Source organism: Dermacentor andersoni, chromosome 3, assembly GCF_023375885.2.
Source record: "Dermacentor andersoni chromosome 3, qqDerAnde1_hic_scaffold, whole genome shotgun sequence".
Taxonomy (NCBI): Eukaryota; Metazoa; Arthropoda; class Arachnida; order Ixodida; family Ixodidae; genus Dermacentor; species Dermacentor andersoni.
The window spans coordinates 152,703,067-152,725,839 of NC_092816.1; the positions used below are offsets into that span (position 1 = coordinate 152,703,067).

Genomic DNA, 22,773 nt, shown 5'->3' on the forward strand with positions numbered 1-22,773 from the left:
AGAATTGCGTTATACTATGAGAATAATTTGCACCTTTTGGGGCCTACGTTGCCCTAGAACTATAGTCTTGATCATTATGCGTGCATTCATGTTTATTTAACTTTGCGGTCTGACTACTTTAGGATCAGCAACGGTATGTCAGTATCGGCGTAACATAGAGCGTCCCTGACAGAAAAATATGAAATAAAGGCAGTGCACGCACGATTGATAACAATATTTTTTGGAACTAGACAATCCCCAATGTCCACATAGAAAACGTAGTGTCGTGCGAACATTCAGTACATTCGTATACCTCTGATACCAGAAAAAAAAATTTCGTCATAATCGACCTCACGATGACTGTCAGCTTTATTATGATTAACATTTAAGCACTGCAGCGACACACTGCGTTGATTAAAATACCAGTATTTCGAATATGTGGAGGGCGGAGATAGTATGCTAGGAATGCTTATCTCATAACGCGCACGTACCTCAGAGACCCTCACAGACCGAATAATGTACAGCGGCAGACACTAAATACAAAGCATCAGTAAACGTGGCATCCCAACCGCAACCAGTTCTGTCTCACTGACACTGTAAATTTGCGGTTCAGCCTATGTGATTTCGATCAAACTACTACGCCACTGTATAAGTGTCTATTAGGCCGCCGCTCTTAGGCGCCATTTCCGGCGGCGAGCGTCGGCGTCGGCGTAACCGAGCGAACGAGTACAGCGAAAGATGAAAACGAACGCGGAGCGCAGCGGGGGGACGAAAGATGCGAGGATAAAATCCGAAAGGAGAGTGCAGCACAATCAGGAGGCGGAAAGCCGAGGGAGGGGGGGGGGGTTATGGCAAAAAGGGCGATGAGGAAAGTGTACTACCCGCACGATCAGGCATGCAGCAAGCGACGAAACGAAGCCACGGGGTTGCTTCTGACCCCGCGCGCATGCGCAACGTCGCTTGCGGTGCTGCTACCGCCGTAGCTGCCGCTTTGAGAGAATGCGCTCCACACGAGCGATGCGTTCCTCTGTACACGCGTTCTTTATGAACAATGAGCGATGCAACCGGTAGAAATGCTTCGTCTCCCACTGATGCTGAACGAGCTGCCCGAGCAGAGGCTCAGCACCACTGCGGAGAGCGCCTTGTCATTCAGGATCAAATTCTTTGCTATAATTTTTCGCGAATTCAAAGCACCTAAACAGCAAAAAATTTGAGTTAGGGAGTAGCGTAATCGTAGGTCAATTTTTTTTCAGTCCCAAAAGTTGTTCTTCAACCGAAGCGTCTGGCGAAGGCGCTGCAGCAAGGGACACGAGTAGGGGAGAAGGAAAGAGTGTGGCGACCGTGCTGTAGCAATGGAGACGGATAGGGAGATTGTGAAAGAGTGTGCCCACGGTGCGTGTACCATGACCTGCGTTTCTGTTGTAATAACGTCACGCGTACCTGAGGAGGCGCTGCGGCTGCAGCAGTGGTTGCGGCAGCTACACGGGTGATACTGCGATCGCGGCGGCACTTGTGTCGCCGTTATGTGAAGCCATATAAAAAAATGAATATCATAACGTATGCAGCCCATGTATGCACGCCAAATAGCTTCGCTGGTAATCCGTCCCCATATGAATGTTGTCTTCCCACGACTCTTATTTCCCTTGTCAGCTGGAAGAGCACGCGTTCCCACTTTCAGTAGTCGTCAACACAGAACATCGGAGCAGCATTTCACTCACACGAAACAATCCCCTCCAAGCCGAGGAAGCGGCCATAGCCCTCGCGCTCTCCCAAACAGAGGTTGAAGTCATAGTGACCGACTCCCAACAGGCGTGCCGCAACTTTGTTAGAGGCAGAATTCATACCACTACGCTCCGGATCATCAATCAAAAGCCGCCAACGAGATCAGTGATGATCATCTGGGCGCCAGCTCATCAAGGCATTCCTGGCAACGAGGTCGCCAACCACGTGGCTCGAGATCTGACCCACCGAGCCGACGCCGAGGAATCTGAACCCGAGCGCATGCACCCTCTAGTCTCTTACCAAGACATCACACAACACTACAAGCTCACCCGCAGAACATATGCACCCCCACACAAGTCACTACCTAGAGAGCAGGAGCGATGCCTCCGAGCTCTACAGGTTAATACATTCCCCCATCCAACCAGAAATTACCTCATAGACCCAACAAAATTCTCTCCGCAATGCCGCTTCTGCGCAGAGCCCGGGTCCCTCAGGCACATAGTAGGGGGTTGCAGAGCGGCTCCATTAAATCCTCCGGACCCTTACCCCACTAACGAGCTTTGGGAGAGAGCCTTGGCCAGCTCCGACCTCGAGGATCAGCAACGGCTGATTGCGAGGGCCCAGGACGCGGCCCGAGCTCAAGGCATCCTGGAATGAGGACGCCTCTCCAAAGCTTCATTCACCGAATAAAAAAGTTTATTCTCTCTCTCTCTTCCCACTTTCATCACTCGAATATGCATACGCTCGCCGCAAGTCGCTAGAGCTTAGGAAGGAAGAAAGACAGCAATAGAAAATTGGGGGGGCCATGAGGCTAATAATAATAACGCATTGAAATCTTGCTGAATTAATTTTATGTTTAGAGCGGCGTTGCTGCCATTGTGGCGGCATGTGAAAGCAAGTACTCTCAGACTGTGAGGAAATGTTAACGCCTTGTGCGGATTATTTTGTCCCTGAACAAAAAGCGACAATTTGCGTGCATTACAGTTCAGACTTTGCGCATGGAAAGCTTTGTCAGCGGTTCGCGCCGTGTAATCATCGCGACCGCATCATTAAAGAAAGGAAACGCACGAAATACACACACACGCACACACATACATACATTATATATATATATATATATATACAGAGGTGGTTTTAGTTAGGCCAAAAGACACGCTCCAAAAGGTGAATACATTTCTAAGGGTGTACGCAAGGAAAACATTTTCTGAGTTTGCGTCTTACCTTGTCCCGCAATACTTTTTAACACGAAACTATATTTATTATTGCGGGCTACTCTAGAAAATAATATCATCTACGTGAGTAACGTCTTCCTCATCATGCTAATTTCCAACCATCCTCCGCATATTGCGCTACTTTGCTGTTTTGTGAAGGGCTTGGAGCATCAAGGGCGATGGTCAGAAAGTCCCACCAGCTGGTGATGTCACCCGCGCTCCATATCACGGGCGCGCGCCCTGGACAGCGGCCAGCGCGCACTTACTGGTTCGGACTCACGCGCACCGTTCGATGAAGCAACTACACCTGACTCTCTAGTTCACTCCCACAATGATATATCGACAAATTGACAAATTACACAACAATCTACCGCAAACAGCAAGCTATAGTCATCACCCCCCCCCCCCCCTTCTACCCGCCTGTATTTCACAAGATCAGAGATCAGACGCCTTTGACGACTGCAGGCAAACACCTTTCCCCACCTCATCTACACCACTCGGTTCACGGACACCACCAGGGTTTACAACCTCACCGACGACGTTTCACGCCGCAATGAAGTGTTCTGCTGCCATCTTCTCTCACTACCCACCCTCACCTTAGAGCAGTGGTAAACTCATCATCATAATCATCATCATCATCAGCCTCGTTACGCCCACTGCAGGGCAAAGACCTCTCCCATACTTCTCCAACTACCCCGGTCATGTACTAATTGTGGCCATGTTGTCCCTGCAAACTTCTTAATCTCATCCGCCCACCTAACTTTCTGCGGCCCCCTGCTATGCTTCCCTTCCCTTGGAATCCAGTCCGTAACCCTTAATGACCATGGGTTATCTTCCCTCCTCATTACATGTCCGGCCCATGCCCATTTCTTTTTCTTGATTTCAACTAAGATGTCATTTACCCGCGTTTGTTCCCTCACCCAATCTGCTCTTTTCTGATCCCTTAAAGTTACACCCATCATTCTTCTTTGCATAGCTCGTTGCGTCGTCCTCAATTTCAGCAGAACCCTTTTCGTAAGCCTCCAGGTTTCTGCCCCATACGTGAGTACTGGTAAGACACAGCTGTTATACACTTTTCTCTTCAGGGATAGTGGCAACCTGCTGTTCATGATTTGAGAATGCCTGCCAAATGTCCCCCAGCCCATTCTTATTCTTCTGGTTATTTCACTCTCATGATCCGGTTCCGTGGTCACTACCTGTCCTAAGTAGATGTATTCCCTTACCACTTCAAGTGCCTCACTACCTATTGTAAACTGCTGTTCTCTTCCGAGACTGTTAAACATTACTTTAGTTTTCTGCAGATTAATTTTTAGACCCATCCTTCGGCTTTGCCTCTCCAAGTCAGTGAGCATGCATTGCAGTTAGTCCCCTGAGTTACTAAGCAAGGCAATATCATCAGCGAATCTCAGGTTACTAAGGTATTCTCTATTACTTCTTATACCCAATTCCTCCCAATCTAGGTCTCTGAATACCTCCTGTAAACATGCTGTGAATAGCATTGGAGAGATCGTATCTCCCTGTCTGACGCCTTTCTTTATTGGGATTTTGTTGCTTTCTTTATGGAGGATTACGGTGGCTGTGGAGCCGCTATAGATATGTTCCAGTATATTTGCATATGGGTCATCTACACCCTGATTCCGTAATGCCTCCATGATTGCTGAGATTTCGACTGAATCAAACGCTTTTTCGTAATCAATGAAGGCTATATATAAGGGTTGGTTATATTCTGCACATTTCTCTATCATCTGATTGATAGTGTGAATATGGTCTATTGTTGAGTAGCCTTTACGGAATCCTGCCTGGTCCTTTGGTTGACAGAAGTCTAAGGTGTTCCTGATTCTATTTGCGATTACCTTAGTAAATACTTTGTAGGCAATGGACAGTAAGCTGATCGGTCTACAATTTTTCAAGTCTTTGGCGTCCCCTTTCTTATGGACTCACATAGTGGCAAATATATCGAGGGTAGAGCATACGGCATATATGAAGCTGCTTGATGATTCTGAGCCACAATGATTTGTAAGTTGACCTAGAGAAGTAGCCTTAGACCACGTATCGCCATGTGAGTGACCGCTAAAGGCAAACACTAGATTAGTTTCGACTGACAAAATAGTAATCCAAACTTTACTTACAATGGCGCTGGTTCAGCAGTTGTTCTTCTGCGGCAGTAAAGGATGACGTGTGACGGCCTGATCGATTTCAAATATAAATGCAACGCAAGTTCTCTCGGAGCCGAGAATTGGATCTAAAACATGGTGATCAATGCTTATAATCAGAAGTTGGTTTGCATAAATGCTTTCGAATAGAACAGCCGACATATATTACACACTAATTCGTGTTTATGTTGCAGTTTTTTTTTACGTCGTTGCATAGCGGCTCGATTTCAGAATTCAGCTACTAGTTAGTGCGGCTGTAGCGGTGAAAGCTGACACGGTGATGCTGCAATGCCTCTGCGTGGGCGTCATCACTGATATGTTTATTTAGAACCTAATTATTATTTATTGATCCTAAAATAAAATTTACCTGGTGTATACCCAACTGAAATGTGCAACTTATTACCCCGAATATTTAGCCAATAATCATTCATTGTTGTTTCTCATTTCGCACTGTACCGCCCACGTTGGAGGCCTGCCAGAGGTTCGTATGGCTGAGGTAGTGATAGCTGATGGCATTGTCTGGCAATGATACTAGCGTGAAAGTCCCGAAGTAGCCTAAGAGCAGAACATCATTGATGAATCATCATAAGAACCGCATACATACACATGTCGAATACTTCCAGATTGCCTCAGAAATCGCTTATAAAGCTTGGTCCCTTTGATACATCAGTTAATCAGTCTTCTTGACTGTCTTCACACATATTTGACGAATCTGGGAGCTTTATATATTGTAACTACTTCCAGAAAGAATAGCCGTTGGTTAGGTTCCTTTTGTATCTAGTCTGAACACGAAAATAGTATTAAATAATACTTGATCATGCCGAGAACTTGTCGCAATAAGCAGCAGCTGAGGGTATAATCAAAATTTTTGTATAATTAGCATTAAAGCTGGTCAGATTCGAGGGCCTGTGTCCATCTCGCCCTCTGTCGTGCTACCGCCAATTGCTACCGTGGTCTCCACTTAAATCGGCACTCTCTCCAGCAAGACCAGTTTGGGTTCCTGAGTGTGAGCCCATTGCATGATACCTAGACGTTTTAGCATGTAGACGATATCGAAATGTGGCTACCGCGGCCGGGAGTTGATCGTGAGTCCTCGAGCTTAGCAGCGCTACGCCCCAGCAACCACACCGGGTCTAGGCAGACTTGTAATCTTTCTATGCCAAACGCGATAACGCTTGTCCCAACATAGACGCTTGGTAAAGGGCATCGTGAACCCGGAACTTTTCCTACAAGATATAATGCACCCTTCGCTAGGCTATGTAAAGTGCCGCTGATGTCATCGTAGATAGGCAAAATGAATGAAAGCCACTCAGAAACAGTCACAAATAAATATTGCGTAGCATTCATTGGCTACGTACGCGGGTTCATTTACTGCTGCGTTGCGTTCGTCATTTCCTCTCGTATCCCAAAAGCCCGCAATGCCCTCTAGGTTTGAATACGTAAATATTCTGGGAAGACACAAACTTCTGCCACAAAGACACAAAGCCTAGCCACCGATGTCCAGGTTGAACAAGGCTACACGCCAGAGCTGCGTTCCTGAGCTCGGGCCAAGTCCTGACTATTGGTGCGTAGTAAGTCGACAACCCGACAGCGTTCACCGCCGTCGGAAGCCAAGTACGCCTAGCCATCGCCACGACGCCTGAATTCCTAAGCAGGAACTATGAATGCCTCAGTGCGACTGGCGCTGCGCAGAGCCCACGTTTGTTACATATCTTCCGTGTTAGGCCGCTCATCTCTCGAACATGCAGAATGGACGGTGTAGGGCTGCATTGTTGTTTTGCATATACTTTCGCAGTGCCGCGAGTTGCCCATGTGTTTCATGAATAGGGAGGCGTCCACTCCACAGCGCGTCCGGGCAGCAACCGTTTCTGTTTTTTAGGGGTCGGACGGCCCGCGTGGTGTCGTGTGAAGAGCCGCGGCGCGCCGGGGGCGCGCCGTGCGGATGCGGAGAACGGATTCGGGGAACGCGGTCTTACGCGCACTGGGTTGGCGTTCCGCCGGTGGTCATTATAGGTCCACGCAGAGAAGCCTCGAGTGGGACGGCTGTACCCGTTGTTGCGGCGCCTGCTCCCGAGTCCCCTGCTGGTTAGAGACGCCGTCGAGATTTAGAGCGACCTAGCAATGTTGACCAAGTGTTGCGCGTACGGAGCGGGGGTCAACTCACAGCAAAACGAACACGTTCAGGGCCTCACTTTCCGCGCCCCAAACGTAACACATGCCGAGGAAGTCGCCATAGCACTCGCCACAGCAGATCCTCACTGCAGAGTCATCATCACCGATTCCCGGGGTCCCTGCCGAAAGTTCGAAAAAAGGCGCATAGCCAGCCGCGCCGCAAAAGTCTGACGAGAAGGCGAGTACCGGGAGCATCCCGAGACGCCTATCGTCATCTGCACACCAGCACATACGGGTTTAGAAGGAAAGGAGGCCGCTGACGCCTCAGCCCGCGCGCTCAACCACAGGGCATCGCTTCAACACCCGCCGTCTGAGGATCTAGAACCAAATCCGTCCATTACATTCCGCGAAATCACTCAGCTCTACATATCCGCTCACGGTCGCTTTAAACCCCCCGCTAAAGGTTTGACCAAGGCAGAGGAGCGCTGGCTCCTCCGTCTCTATACTAACACGGTACTGTGCCCGGCAGAACTACAGTACTTTAACCCTGCTTTCACTGGGGAGTGCCCACTCCCCGGGTTACGCGTTCTCGGACGTTTTTCACATGGTGTTCGCTTGCCCCTCTAACCCGGCTTACCCTTCCCTCCCCCCACCCACCCACCTGAGAGAGCTGGGAGGCTGCCCTGCTAGGCTACTCTACCTTAGAGAGCCAAACAGCTCTCGTGCAAAGGGCCCGAGCCGCCGCGGAGGCCACAGGAGACCCGGACTAGGGACCCCTCCTGTATTTTGTAAGGGGCAGGCCTTTAAGGTCGTCCTCCACTCTTTCTGTAAATAAGTGAAATAAATGTTTACCACCACCACCGGCGCAACCACGTTTTGAGCGCTCAGGAGAGCCCGCGTGGTGTCGAGTTACAACTTGCAGTGCGCGGCGTAGATAGAGGCGTGGTGCGCATGCGGAGATCGCGTTCGGAGGACGTCGTCTTAAGAACACCGAGACTGCATGCCGCCAACGGTCATTATTTTTCCACGAGGAAAAAATTTGAAGGGGACTGCAGTACGCGGTGTTGGGACACCAGCGCCCGAGCACCCGGCTGGCTAGAAACGCCGCTGAGGTTCGAGATAGCCTCAATAAATCGTGCGTGCCTGGCGTGTTTGCTGAGGCCGTCACTGACCACGTGGAAATAGGATGGGCAGACGAAGCTGTGGGAAAAGGGAAAACAGGGTTGTTTTCCGATGCATTTACTTTTGAGAGTAAGGCCAGCCCTTTGGGTTGTGGCTTAAGCGGACTTTCAACTCTCGTTGACAACTGCTTCTGCGGGATGGGCTAACGGTCCTACCGCCCTTTTTCTTTGTCTCTTTCATTTATAGCAATCGAGACGAGGTGCTTGTTCCTCAGTCTAGGCTGTAGGGCGCTATAATGTAAAACTATTTCAATTCTTTAATCAGCCCTCTGCAATTGTCCAAAAACTTTTTTGAACCACCCCTACTTCACCTGCCTGTCATGCGACGTCGCGAAAACCGCAATAGCTCCCCATCTGATATGACGTGTACACAATGATTATGCAGGATTTGACCGAAATAAGAAAAATAGTTATTTCTCAGTCGACGGCATTATGCCATTAGCCCCCGGCTATTCGTCAAAAGTTTTCGGGCTGCAGCCATTTCACCTGCCTGTCACGCGACGTCACAAAACCGCAAAAGCTCACCGCGTCAGTGACGTGTACGCATTAAAGATGCATCACTATGCCGAACAAAACTGAATTTTCTTCTCAACAGCCGCAGGCTGCCCCGTTCCGGAAGGAATAAAAGATGGCTGCCGCCGGTCGCTCAGGCGCTGGCTACTCGCACCTACCGGAGAGCATGGATTTATTTGCTTATAATAAAACTTCTTGCGTGGCCGCGTAACATTTTCGAGAACTATCGGCAGGTTTACGACTTCATTTTGTCAACACGTCTTTCATGAGGGTCCGTTTTAGCGTTATTCTTAGGCTTCCGTTGCATGCCGTTGCGATTTTCGCCCAGCCACCGCAAGCAAAGTAAGGGAAAACAGGCCAATAGCCGGCGCCGGCGCCACCTTCTTCATCCGGTTATCGACTTTTAGTGCAGTGGCTCGGCCCTATTGAATTCCTCTGCACTTCCGCGTGCTCCTCGCCTCTTTTCAGCCAATTAGATAAGACAAGCCGCTCAGTGTAGGCAATGTTATTCATTTTTCAAGCAAACAAAAGTGACCTCCTATGAACGAGGGGAGCATTTCTTTGGTCTGTTAAGACAACCCTGGGGATGAGCGCCTGGTGCTTGCGTTGGCGGTTACGCGAGTTTGACGTCAGGAGATTGAAATAAAAACATATTGGAATAGATTTACGTTATAGGGCCCGTAATCACTAAACCTGATAGACCAGTAAGAGTCCGTACGATTCAATGCTAGTCTGAGCCGTAACCACTTAGTGGTAGAACAGTAAGACTCGGTTGGTCGTATGTAGTGACAGCTGTCCTAGCCTCTAACTTAAGAAAAAAGTAGAAGAGTAAGGCGCTGTTTACTTGCGTGTTTTGCATCAGTGTTCTTTTGCTAACTCTGCATTTGACTGTGTAAATATTTTCGTTGCAATATATCTTCAAGTTTTGTTAGCTCCAACCTTCCTCATGCTTCTTCAACGCCGATAATCACCTTGAAGAGGCTTTACTCGACTTTAAGGAGAAAAGAACAAACTTAACTTTCCGTGGTAGTCCCATGTGCCGTGTTATTAGCATACAAGTATCCCTGGGTGCTTCCTTCGTGCGTCTGGCTAACCTGCTCCACATTTCAGCCATACAATGCACACTGCTCGTTCTATGCCCAATAGATAAATTGAGTGTTGTGCAATACTGGTGAATCCTCAGCCCTATTGCGAAACATCAAACGATATACACACAGAACAAGTGCGAACTTTAGGCCCTTTCGACCTTTGTTTGCATGCGGAACCTTTCGTAGAACTGAAACTGAAGTTGGCAAATCAGAAACGAAAGCGCTAGGTGACAGAAGCAGCCTAGCGTTGTCATTTTCAGCGCTCGAAACTCAGACACGTCCATCTTCGCGGTCAACGTCCCGCCTTTCTATGCCAAGCATTTTCAGGTCTACCCACTTCTTAGCGCGTATCTCGGCCTATCCTTGTGACCTGTGACGCAGCTCGTGGATGCTGTGCGTTCCTCAGTCCGAAGTCGGGAGACTGAAGTCGTACGTGGGACGTTTGTGGTAAGCACAAAGAAATGCACGCCTCCCAGATGGCGACGAAAATGTAGGATGGCGGCCTAAATGGCAAGCAGCTCTCGGTCGGAAGTGCTGTAGTGCTCTTCTGAATGGGTCAGCTTTCACGAGAACTAAGATGCCGGGAACCAGACTCCATTGCTAGTAGCTGTAGAACTGCGTCGATGGGCGCGTTTCAGGTATCGGCCATGATGCACAGGTGTACACTTGACTGCGAATGCACAAACGAAACAACGTTTGCCAAAGCCTCCTTGACTTGATAGAAAGCGTTGCATTCTTCGTCAGTCCAAGTAAGGGCTCCCGCTATTCTCTCCGCAGTTGCCTATAGCCTGTGTAGAGGGTGCAAAATAGCCGCGCACTGAGGTACAGAACCGGGTAGAAGTTCACAGGTCCAAGGAACTCGCGGAGCTATCGCGTAGTGTTAGGTCGCGGGATTCCCGCACAGCTTTCAGCTTTCCCGGGTGTGGTGCGAATTCGGGCACTCGATATGGTATGGCCTAGGAAGGTCAGCTCGCGCAGTCAAAGCTTGGACTTTGCTGCATTAACTACAATGTCATATACAGAGAGACGTCAAAAAACGGTTCGCATGTGTTCCTCGATATCAGATGGAGTGGCGCTACAAATACGATCATCCAGGTTAAAGTGGCAAAAATCTAGACCGCGTAGGACACCGTCTATAAACCACTCAGAGGTCTTTCCAGAGTTGTGAAGTTCGAATGGCATTCGTGGAAATGGAAATGTGCCGAATAGTGATGGCATCGTGGTCTACGGGATGTATTTTGTTGCCACTGGTATCTGGTGCTATGCCTTCCAAAGGTCCACCTTAGAGACATTTGTAGCACCGTGCAAATTTGTTGTAATATCAAGAATGTATGGCACCGGGTAGCGATCTGATACAGTTGCTCAATTGAGTGCCGAGTAATCTCCACAACGTCGCCCGTCATCTGATGGCGGTTTTGTGTCATGTGAAGTGGAGACGTGCAAGGGCTTGCCAACGGCCAGATGATGCCAAACTGGAGCATGTGATTGAAAGTTTGGCGAGCCAAACGGAGCTTCTCAGGTGATATGCGACCCAGTCTTTCATGGATGGGAGAACCAGTCATATTGACACGTGGACTTGTTTATCTTTTGAGTGTGAGCGCTTTTCACCTTGTAACAAATGTTACCGCTCAGCGAGGGAAGCGCCTGCATGTATCGGAAGTTTCTGGAATGCTATCGATGGTTCTATCCGCAGTGTGTTGTCACAGAACCTTGTGTAGTCATATTGCATGTATGCGCGCCACGAATTGTGTAAAAGTTTCTGCAAGACACGCGGGCACCACCGATTTCTCTGGAATAGTCAATGGCTCGTGTATAACAGCCGGCGCGCTTTACCGGCAGATCAGGGCCCCAATCTTATAACGGTTCGAAAGGAAACACGGAGGGAAAGCGGAAGTTATGCGAAGCAACTTCAGCCAGAATTTCAAGTACATCAACAAGGGCACCATGATTGCATAAATCGGGGAAATTGTAGAAACCAGCAATGCATTCTTCCTCTCTGATTCTGCTGCTTTTATTCCGATGACCATAGTGCCCGAACCAGACGTCAACATAAATGCAAGCCTCCCCTTGAGTAAGCAGCAACAGCTTAGAAATATCCGACGATACAAAGTCTGCTTTTCGACGTCGTCGAGGATTGGACAAACACCACTCGCAAAGCACCACACAATAACAGAAGGGCACCTTCGACCACTCCGCCAGACCTCCTACCGAGTTTCGAAGCGAGAACACAAAGCTATGACAAGTCGACGAAATGCTGCGCCACAACATTATGCAGCCATCAAAAAGGGCGTGGGCATCTAGTCTTGCATTGATGAAGAAAAAGGACGGAAGCCTAGGTTTCTGCGTCGATTATTGTCGACTGAACAACATCACTAAGGACGTTATAGCCCCCTAACCCCCCCCCCCCCCCCCGCCCAACGTATAGACGACACATTGTATATGCTCTGCAAGACTAAATGCCTCTCGTTGATGGCCCTCAAGTCTGGCTACTGCCGAATAGAAGTCGACTAGAGAGAGCGCGAGAAGACCGCCTTCATCACGCCGGCCTCTGCGAGTTGAAGGTGATACATTCGCACTGTCCTCGGCGCCTGCAGCATTCCATCGCGTCATGGAAATTGTGTGAGCAGGATTGGAATGTCAGACCTGTCTTGCTTACTTGCATGACGTCGTTGTTTCGCCGAAAATTTCGACTATCACCTAAGGCGGCTTTGAACAGTACTAGAGGCCATGAAGCCATCAGGGCTCACTCTGAAGCCGGAAAAGGCCCGCTGCCCTTGCGATGAGCTTCTGTTCCTGGGCCACGTCATCAGCAAATCTGGAGTCCACCGCGACACGCAGAAGACAGCTGCCATGTTAAAGTTACAGCAGCCCATAAAGAAGAAGGCAGTGCATAGATTCTTCGGCATGTTTTCTATTACAGGCGCAGGACTTTTCAGGCATCGCTGAGGAATGTCGATTTCAAGTGGGAAACGCTGCCGGCCGACGCATTTGAAGAACTCAAACGACGCATGCAGGCGGTATCTGTACTTGCGCCCTTCGGCGATGACGCCGACATAGAAGTCCAAATTGGCGCCAGTAGCCCTAGGCCTTGGGGTCGTCCTAGTCCAGAAGAAAGACGGACATGAATGGAGGATAACTTACGCTATCCCGTCCCTGTCAAAAGCGGAAGGCAATTATTCTACGATAGAAAAGGAATGCTTCGCAATCATTTGGACTGCGATGAAATTACACCCTTACGTATATGGCAGGCCGTTCAAAGTCGTGAATGACCATGAGGCGTTGTGTTGTCTAGCGCATTTAAAGGAACTTTCAGGACGCCTGGTGTGGTGGAGCCGCAGACTGCAGGAGAAACACATCACCGGTGTCTGCAAGTCCAGACGAAAACACTTTGATGCCGATTGCCTATCACGCGCCCCCATTGACCCGCCACCGCAAGATGACGAGGATGACGACGTCTTCCCTGGAATAATAACCACGGAACACTTCGCACAACTGCAATAAGCAGAGCCGGAGCTTCAAAGGCTCGTCGAGTATTTGCAAGAAAATACCACCGTTTTCCCTTGGGCATTTAGGCGATGATTCTCTTTATTCTGCCTTCAAATTAACCTACCCTTAAAGCAGAACTTCTCACCAGTCCGAGCCAACTACCTTCTTGTTGTTTCGTCAGCGCTGGGTCCAGAAGCTCTTGTAATCCTACATGACGATCCCACGGCTGGACACCTCGGATTCTCCCGGGCGCTATTGAGGATACAGGAAAGGTATTACTGGCCACGCCTGACCGCCGATGTCGCGCGTTACGTCAAGACGTGCCGAGAGTGTCAGCGACGCAAGACACCACCGACAAGGCTAGCAGGGCTACTAGAGCAGATCACGCCTCCTTGCCGACCATTCCAGTAGACCGAAATGGATTTGTTGGGGCTCATTCCGACGTCAATACCTGGAAATACATGGATCGTAGGCGACGGGCTACCTCACCCGCTTCACTGAAACAAAAGCTCTGCTGAAAGGTAGCGCAGCCGAAGTGGCGAAATTCTTCTTCGACAACATCCTGTTGCGCCATGCCGCAACAGAAGTCCTCATCACCAACAGAGGAACGGCCTTTACAGCGGAGCGCACCCAATCCAATGTGTAGTACCGTCACACAAGCCACAGAAGGACAACTGCCTACCACTCGGAGACGAATGGTCTTACGGAGTGCCTGGATAAGACCCTCGCAGATATGCTAGCAGTGTACGTCGAACATAAGAGCTGGGATTCTGTCCTGCCGTACGTAACGTTCGCTTACAACACGGCGGTGGAAGAACCAACACAGATCAGGTCGTTCAAGCTGCTTTACGGCAGGAGCCCGACAACGACTCTCGACGCCATGCTGCCGCACGTTTTTGATGAAGAGAATTGTTGACGTTGCCACCTATCTTCAGTGCGCCGACGAAGCCTGACAGCCCGCCCGCCTGCGGATTAAGAATCAGAAAAGAGCCGACAGCCGAGACTACAACCGTCGACGAAGCTATGTCGAGTACCAGCCCGACAACTGTTTTTTGGTTGGGACCCCAATGCACCGACGAGGACTTAACGAGATTCCTTTAGGCCTCTATTTCGGACCCTACAAGATCATCCGACATACTGGCGCAGTCGACTTTAAGGTCGGACGAGACGGCATTTCGCTATCGCAGCGGCGCCGTTCATGACCTGAAATAGTTCATCTTGTGCGACTTAAGCCGTTCTACCCGCGCTAATGAATTTTGGGACTTTGCGTTGCTGACCTTTGAACTGTCTTTTTTTTTACTGTGTTACTTTGAAATTTATTGCTTTGATTAGCGTCATTTTTGTTTCGCTCTCCTGCTGTGTTTGTAGCATCGGGACGATGATTTTTGAGAGGGGCATTGACAAGTTGAATTGTTTATCTTTTTCGGGTTAGCACTTTTCATCGTCTAACAAATGTTACCGCTGAGCACCGGACGCGCCTGCATGTATCGGAAGTTTCTGGATGTTATAGATGGTTCTATCCCTTGTGTGTTGTCACCGAACCTTGTTTAGTTTGATTGCAAGTATGCGCGCCGCGAATGGTGTGGAACTTTCTGGCACAGACACGGGCGCTAGCGCTTACTCTGGAACGTTCGTTGGCTCGTGTATAAAAGCCGACACCCATGACCGGCAGATAAGATTTCGACGATCAGCGACTGTGTTCGCCTATCACTATCGTATAAGTGTAGCCTGTTTTTGTGCTCACAGGTTCGCTCAAAAAATGTTAGTTTCGTCATTCACAGTATTGCTACTACGTTGTTTACCGTCACTACTACCTGACAATATGATGGAGCACGTTATGCTCAGCCGCGGTGTCAGCCTCAGCTTACGTTCTGGAAACTCGTTCAGTATAACCACAAAGTGTGATGTTTGAGCTGCTCCAACCAAGGCAGCGCTCAACGGAGGGTGTCTGGAGGGCTTACGTACAACTGTAGCTTGCGACAGAGGATCATACAGCTGCCGTTGCGCACGCCTACCAAAATACCAATATGATGGCGGAAACCGCACCCGAGTATCGCAAATTTGACATCGGCGAGTACAAAAATCCACCAAAATGTTGACACACGGGTGCGATGACAATAAGTAGCGAAAATTGTGTCCATTGCTTGCAATAGGGACGATCTGAGGCGCTTATGGTGAGCTGGATATCTACGGATAACGCTAACATTTGCACCTGTGTCCACAAGAAAAGCACTCCTCGACCACGTACGGTGATGAACACTGAGGGCGACCTTCCAACAATACTGCAGTATTTGTCGACAATAATGCCGGCCTCTTACGTCTCCTGGATAGTCACAGGGTGCAACGCATTTGCACGCAGAGTCACCATGTTTCCTGTGGCAGCAGGACTAATGCATTCATGGCTGCTGTGACAGTGCGGTGCGCTGCTTCAAAGGACGCAACCCGTACAAAAATGACTGTTGATTAACCATTGATGTATTGTTGGGGAATCGTTGAAACAACGGACTTCAACAAATTTTCAAAAGCAATTGAGTTCGCTGAACACTTGCAGAACAATATTACCGTTGAGTGTTCTCAATAAACAATTTATTGGGTAATTTGTGTTGATTTTTGTAGTTGTTTTTTGTTGTGTAGCAGTTGAGTCCAGTATACAATAATTAGTACTCGCATATGAAGACATCCCAAAAATTTAATGCGAAGCGTTGCAACCTCATTCCTGTCACTTTGCGGCACGTAGGTTCTTCTTTCACCTCGTTTTCAGAAAAATAAAATAATGTGTGACCGATGGGGTGGCATTGAACGTCGGCCGTCGAGCCCGGTGCTCTAACCATTAGGCCACGAACGCGCGCATGCTCCTCTCGTTCGAAAGCCAGTAAGTTCAGAAATGCTTGGCGCGTGCGCAGCGTGCCACTTCCTCGTGCTGTCGCTATAGCTGGCGCTTTCAAGCGCCTGTCTCCGGGACCGCCCCACTTTCGTAGCCGTTTTCGCTCTGTAAAAACTGCAGCGTTAGACTAGCTTCATGACCGCCCAAGTTCATAACGAGTTATTTCTTCGCCGGTGTACAAATGCCATCGTCGTTTTAACATACACTACATGACATATCAATTGGTACGATCCAAAATGAGCACGTTTCGGGGAGCAGAAGAATGCGAAGTTCACTCGCAAACACGGTGACTACGCGCATGCGGAGTTCCCCAAAAGTAGACACGGCGGCAGCGCGGCCGGCGAAAAGACAGACGCCGCCACGCGACAACGCTACTTCGAGCATCCGACGCGCTGTGGGAACCGTAGGATGCAAGCGGCGCACACGCTGCAAACATACACGTGAGAGATCTTCGAATTTACTGCGTCGCACCCTCTGTCCGGAAAGTAAATATAGCTTTTGTTTATCCAGCGGCCTTGGTACTAGATCAAACAACGAACACACTTTGAGATCGCAGTGCGCAGCCGCTGAGATTGCAGCGCGCAGCCGCTATAACCATTGACTTCAAAGAGCTTCTGATTTAAAAACAGCCGCAACAGTGTCGCAGCTAATTGATGTATCTACGGCTGCTCCTGACCCTCGCCTTGCAAGAAGCATGCGATTTATTTGAGCCTCGCCGAACTGTCGTCCTCCCGTCTCCCAAGCCTGCAGCACAGGTCCCGTATGTTCAGTTGAGTAGAAGAACACCAAAGGCGAATGAAAGAAATACAGGTCACGGACTCTTATCATGCCACTTGTCACCTCGTCATCTGCAAAGGTGCTTTAAACTATTCTAGTAGCCTTACTTTTGTAAAATCAATAAAATTAGTAGGAATTTTTATTTCTAGGTAGCGCTACGAACGTCAAGGTAGCGTTCGGGTGTCTGTGGGTGTGCGCACGCGGTTGCAACCGTTGTAGCTTCGTTTTGAGCCCACTTTTGCAACAGCACACATCGTTACCGCTAGTTTCGTAGTCGCATATTTTGGTCGTAGTATTTATTGTATTTATTGCTACAAATTAGGTTGTTCTTAAAACTTTATAAAGGTTAGAGGATGAAAAATTATTACCAATTAATTAGTGGTTTTCCGTGCGGTTACTTTGTGTTTGAAATGTTTTTATAACTCCATACTATCGTGAAGCTGTGAACGGCTTTCGGACTCAGTTAGTTGGCTGCCGTTGTGCAGTGAATCACGCCTCGTGCTTTTTGATGAAAGTATTTTTTCTTTTCGGACGTCATGACGCACATTTTAGTGAAATGCTTGAACGACGATAAGTGGGACGTTTATCCGTTGAAGTCGTTGGCTGACCCAGCTACTAGTCTTCGACTGATGTGCGAGCCTGGCTGTTTTGGTGAGCTGCGCGGCAGAGGTCATGATGCCTGTTGGAGAGAAGGCACCCCGAAACAGTTGCAGCCGAACTTCTGCAGATAGGTAAGTAATCTCGTTTTCTTGTGCACGTAGCCTTTTTTCTATTTTGACATTGACAAGCGTGAGATGTTAAGCACACTGTTCACTTTCTTCAAGCAAACCGTATGCCCCGGAGCTAAAGCGCGCGATACTAACGCTCGCTGCCGCCGTCACTTCGTTTGAAACAATAGTAGGCGAAGAGGCAGGCACCTTTCCTTAATTTGTATGAGAGAACACAATTGGAACATAAGGATCAGCTTCTCTGAGCAGTGATAATTTTGTACAGTGGTCACGCCATCTTTCATAGGGGGTCACGTGGGTCGGTTAAGCGCTTGTTCTCGCGTTCCGATACGTGAGAGGCGCGCTGCCTTTCAAGGTATTTAGGCAGACACTACAAGCTTAGGAGAACCGCGACAAATAATTGTGCAGCAGGTGTGCAGCAGGTGTGCAGCTGTGCAGCTGTGCTACTTTTGGTCCACGCTCGTACCGGAAAGCGGTGTTGCACGTCACGCTTACGCATTTCGTAACTATGGCGGCCGCCGTTGCAGTTTGGGGCTCGATGTCGTGGATATGATTCCTGCAGCGGCCGAATTCCACAGGAGCGGAATGCAAAAACGCTCGTGCATTGTGCATTGTAGGCAAAATTAATACGGAGTCCCCAACTACAACCTGCCTCATAATCAGATCATTGGTTTCCCACGTAGGACATCATAATTAATTTTTTTTTAATCCGCAGTGGCTCATCGTATACCATACGGTTAGTGTGATCACCTTTTGTGCCGTAGCGGTTAAGCGCGCCTAGATTTAGGTTGCGCCTAATGATGGGGCGCACCGCAAAATATATTTCGCCTCTTTGGGATTTGCGGAGAACGGGCAACCGATAAGTCGCAGCTTCCGCGCGGTGACTGTACACGGATACACAGCGCAAATGAACAGAGGTGTGGTGACGACGTCGCCAAAGAACACAGACGCCGACGGGCTCGCCTTATCGCCTATCACCGCCAAAACTACCGCAGTAAGCATCTTTATCTACGTTTCCGTTGAAGGCATACTGTACAATTTTAATTGGCGATAGCCGAAACATGCCGCCGCTCTCTGCTGCCTCTTTGAGCTGGACCGATCCGAATGTGCGTCGCTTGCAGAAGCGAAAGGAGCGCCACTCGGCGCGTTGTCGCCTCGAGCACCGTTTGCGCGGTGAAGAATGACGCGCTGCATGAAGCTAGCTCACTCTGCAGGTGCTACCGCGCAAAACGCGCAAGGGCGTGTACGCGACGTTCTGCACACAAATCGCGTGGGATGATCGGAGACACGCCGGAGCGCCTAGCTTCAAAGAAGCGCTGCATCTTCTCACTCGTACAGGCGCGCTCACGCTCGCATCGCTCTCGCCGTATCTTTAGGTCATTCCTACTGCTGGACTTCTACCCAAATATTCGATATCTGCTTGGTATCGGCTATGCACTGTCGCGTGGTCTTTGCTTCTGTGAGAGCCGGGAATATTTCTCCCCGCTGTGAAACATCGCTGTGCGTGTCTTAGCTAACATTTACCGTAGCAACCCATTTCTTCCTTTTCTAAACAGCACTCGTAGCCGCAAATTTTTACTTGCCAGTAAAGTGTGTACTTCTATTTTGTGCGTAGTTATGTGCAGTGTGTGGCAGATTCATAATCCGCGCAATCTCATTTTCTGTCGGCATTCCCTTCTCGCAGGTTACGAATGCAGCAAATACCCAGATGCTAAATTGTTCTACGTCAAGAGCAGCTTAGCGTCGTGCAAGAGACACCCGTTGATATGTGGCTGATTCACTAGCAAGCTCGCATCTCTGTTGCCACTCTCCATCAAGTGGGATTTTTAACTATTTTTTGTGCTGCTGTGTGTTGCACTAGCTGCCGCATGGATGCAGTGAAGGCTCACTTTCGATTTGCTCTGGCTTGGGAGGTATTTCCTTTTGCTTGCGAGAATGTTTAACAGCCTAACCAAGTGATACGTGCGTACTGGAAACAGCAGCGCGAACAGAGGCGGACGACGGACGACGAAATAGGTAGGAGCACAAGATTATTTTTGAAGACAGAAGAGGTATTAAAGAGGATGGTCAACTTGACAAAGGTAAAGAGCCGTGCATGCGTGGTAGAAACAGCCACGAGCGACAAGAAAAAAATATGAAAAAGCCATGTCGTAGAATAAACGTGCGTGAAAAACGAGAACTATCGGACAAATCTTTCGAAAAAGCGAAATATTTATCCGATGAGTGATACTACCCAACGAGAAATACTCTTGAGAACTGCAAGTCTTCCCCACTAAGGGAAACAGATATTTGGTTGTGCATTTGTTTCGTTTGTCATCAATAAATATTGCTTCTGGAACTCGTCTGGTGTTGAGGTATAGAGCAGAAAGAACGGTTGTTTCATCACAAAGACCAAAACATAAGAGGACTTATGGAAGAATTATTTATTGATCACGAAGAAAAATTCATAAGCAAGATTTCTGTGACCCTGAGTAGGAAAGAGATGCTGCAGTATTTCTCGTTAATATCACTTACAGGACCAACCTTTCAGTTGTCATGTTTTTTTTTTTTGGCCCACATGTTTGTTCTACAGGACATATCTGTCGGTCCTTTTTTGTTGTGCCGGGCCGTTTCTGCTGCACATCCATGGCTTTTTCGTTGTGAAGTTGGCCAATGTGTTTAAAATCTTTGTCTTCACGAATGAACTTCTAGTTGAGTCAGCGTTCATGTGTGTTCCTACCTTAATTCATCCTTCTCGTCTCTGGGTGGTTGTCAAATATAAATGCACACTGAATTGGCGAAGTGTCCATAGAATTGATACATGAAATATTTTCGCTGTTTATTTCGGAAAGAACGCGATAGGGTCTTATCTCCTCTGTTTTTAACACTGATGTACATTTTTCTAGTTCAACTTCAAGGAGTCCTCTGAGGAAGCCTATAAGAGTGATGGTAACTTCATTTGTGTAAGATTTACGAATTTCATGCATTCAAGGCATGACATGTCACATGCCTGTAGGTATGCAAGTATTCGTACTTTTAAACATACTAAGCTCTAGTTTTCTGTTCTCATGACGCTGCTTTGTACTGTGCTGCGTTCTCCAGGCGCAGGAACCTTCTTTTATGCAGTCAGTGCATGTGTTCTTTTTGCATATATTGGAGAAAAAATCGTCTTGAGCTTAAATATGCATGTATATCACTTGTCATTTTTTTTCAACACGGGTGCTGTATCTCACTTCGTCTTTGTTACTGCTCTGTCGCAATTTTTATGCAATTTTTATGTATTTTATGCAATAATCTGGTAGCATTTTAATAACATTTTACCTGCGCAAATGAGGTCATTCGTTCTTCGTATACGCATTTGCTTTTTTCACTGTCTCACCAATCTGGCTATGCAGTCATTGAAACCTTTTCTAATTCTTTATGAGTATTTCTGGGGTAATTGATACTGCAAGTGCAGGTGACCATCTATTTGACACTTTAGAATTGTGTTAGCCGTGTGTTGCTACCAATTTTCTGGGCCAAATAATTATTTCTTCTCTTATCGTTCAAGGTTTTAGCCTTGCCTTATCTCTTTATTGACTGAGGTACCACTTGGTTGATGTGTATAGTGAAAAAGGCCCCAAAAAGTGCTCTAATTAGCTTTGTGCAAGTCCAGAAAAATTAACTGAAAGTGAGCTCACTAAATTGAGGAAATACCACCAACAAACTCTTTTGTACCTCAATTTAACATATACAAATGGTGTACTGTTCTTGCAAACCTGGCTCGTCAGAAACGTGATTCAGTTGTTCACCATGCCCGACAACTTTCTAAATCATGTCTCATCAATTAATAGCTAAGTTGAGCGATGTTATTTTATAAAATAATTGGGCAACCTGAAAATATATGCATTTCGAAGACAAAACGTTCAGACAAGTCTACTTTGATACTTCAATAAAGTTTAGTCGCGGTGAAAGACGTGTGCTAAAGCTTGTATATATTTACGTGAAGTCATTTGTTTCAAGTCTTATTTTGCCTTCTCACAGTCAGCCGTAACTGCTCCTGTCACGGATTAGTGTGCGAAACATTTTAATGTAACGTATTCGGATGTCTTGTGTGTATTCACACGCAAGCAGCTTCAAGTGTTCATGTGTGCAAAGTTGGTTGTTAAAAGGGTATGCTTAAGCCCTGCCTTTTGAGTCGCTTTGCCTTCTAGTCACAACCTTAAGTCGCAAGTGAAGACCACAATGATAGTTTTGATTGAATTCATATGTGTAGTTTTTTCAGATGTATTTACACTGTTAAGTGTGCTGCAGGTACTAGCCTATGTCTTCAGGTTCGATTTACTGGTGCCTTATGTACTGTAATAATGTTTCATGGGCACGCATCTTTAGTGTAAATAAAGGTACTTCAAATTGATCACTCTCTCCTTTGCTTTTCTTTGTTTGTGAAAGTTATGAGCAGGCACCGGGGCATGCAAGTGTGAATAGCAAAGCAATTTCAATATATGAATAAAAATCCACTAGCCCAACGAAATGTCAATCATATTTCAATGGAGACTTCTGAAATCTCAATGCCATCTCAACTGGGCTACAACGTACTTTTCAGTGCTGTGACAACAATACCTCAACAACAGGTCAACAGAACTACCACAACGTCAATTCAACGCAGCATCAATGGTAACCCAACAACCATTCAACAAAATGAACACAACGAGCCGTCTAAGCGCAATGAAATTTCAGTGGTAACTTAACAATAATTCAACATTGAGACACCCAATGGTGTTTCAATTAAATTTCAGTGGCCAGTATTCAAGACCACTCAACAGTCAGCCCAACAATTCTCCAACAAAATTTCCACAATTCCTCAATGAAAAACTCCACATTGACCAATAATAATTCAATGCCTTCTCAATAATTTTTTTTTTGTAAGGGAAAGCTGCCAGAAAAGCTGTCACTGTGACGGTCAGGCACGCGTTCTCTT

General features: G+C 47.8%; 1 protein-coding gene across 2 annotated transcripts in view; it reads right to left on the reverse strand.

Moving 5' to 3' along the window:
* LOC126524254 (3-alpha-hydroxysteroid sulfotransferase-like) overlaps positions 1 to 22,773 on the reverse strand; it is a 97,755-nt gene that overhangs the window by 1,132 nt on the left and 73,850 nt on the right. Inside the window, exon 2 of one of the 2 annotated variants that reach the window (XM_055067392.2) lies at positions 5,042 to 5,154. The exons of the other annotated variant lie outside the window; for it this stretch is intronic. The gene's annotated coding sequence lies outside the window, so the exon portion shown is untranslated. The remainder of the gene's footprint in view (positions 1 to 5,041; positions 5,155 to 22,773) is intronic. 2 annotated transcript variants of the gene reach the window in all.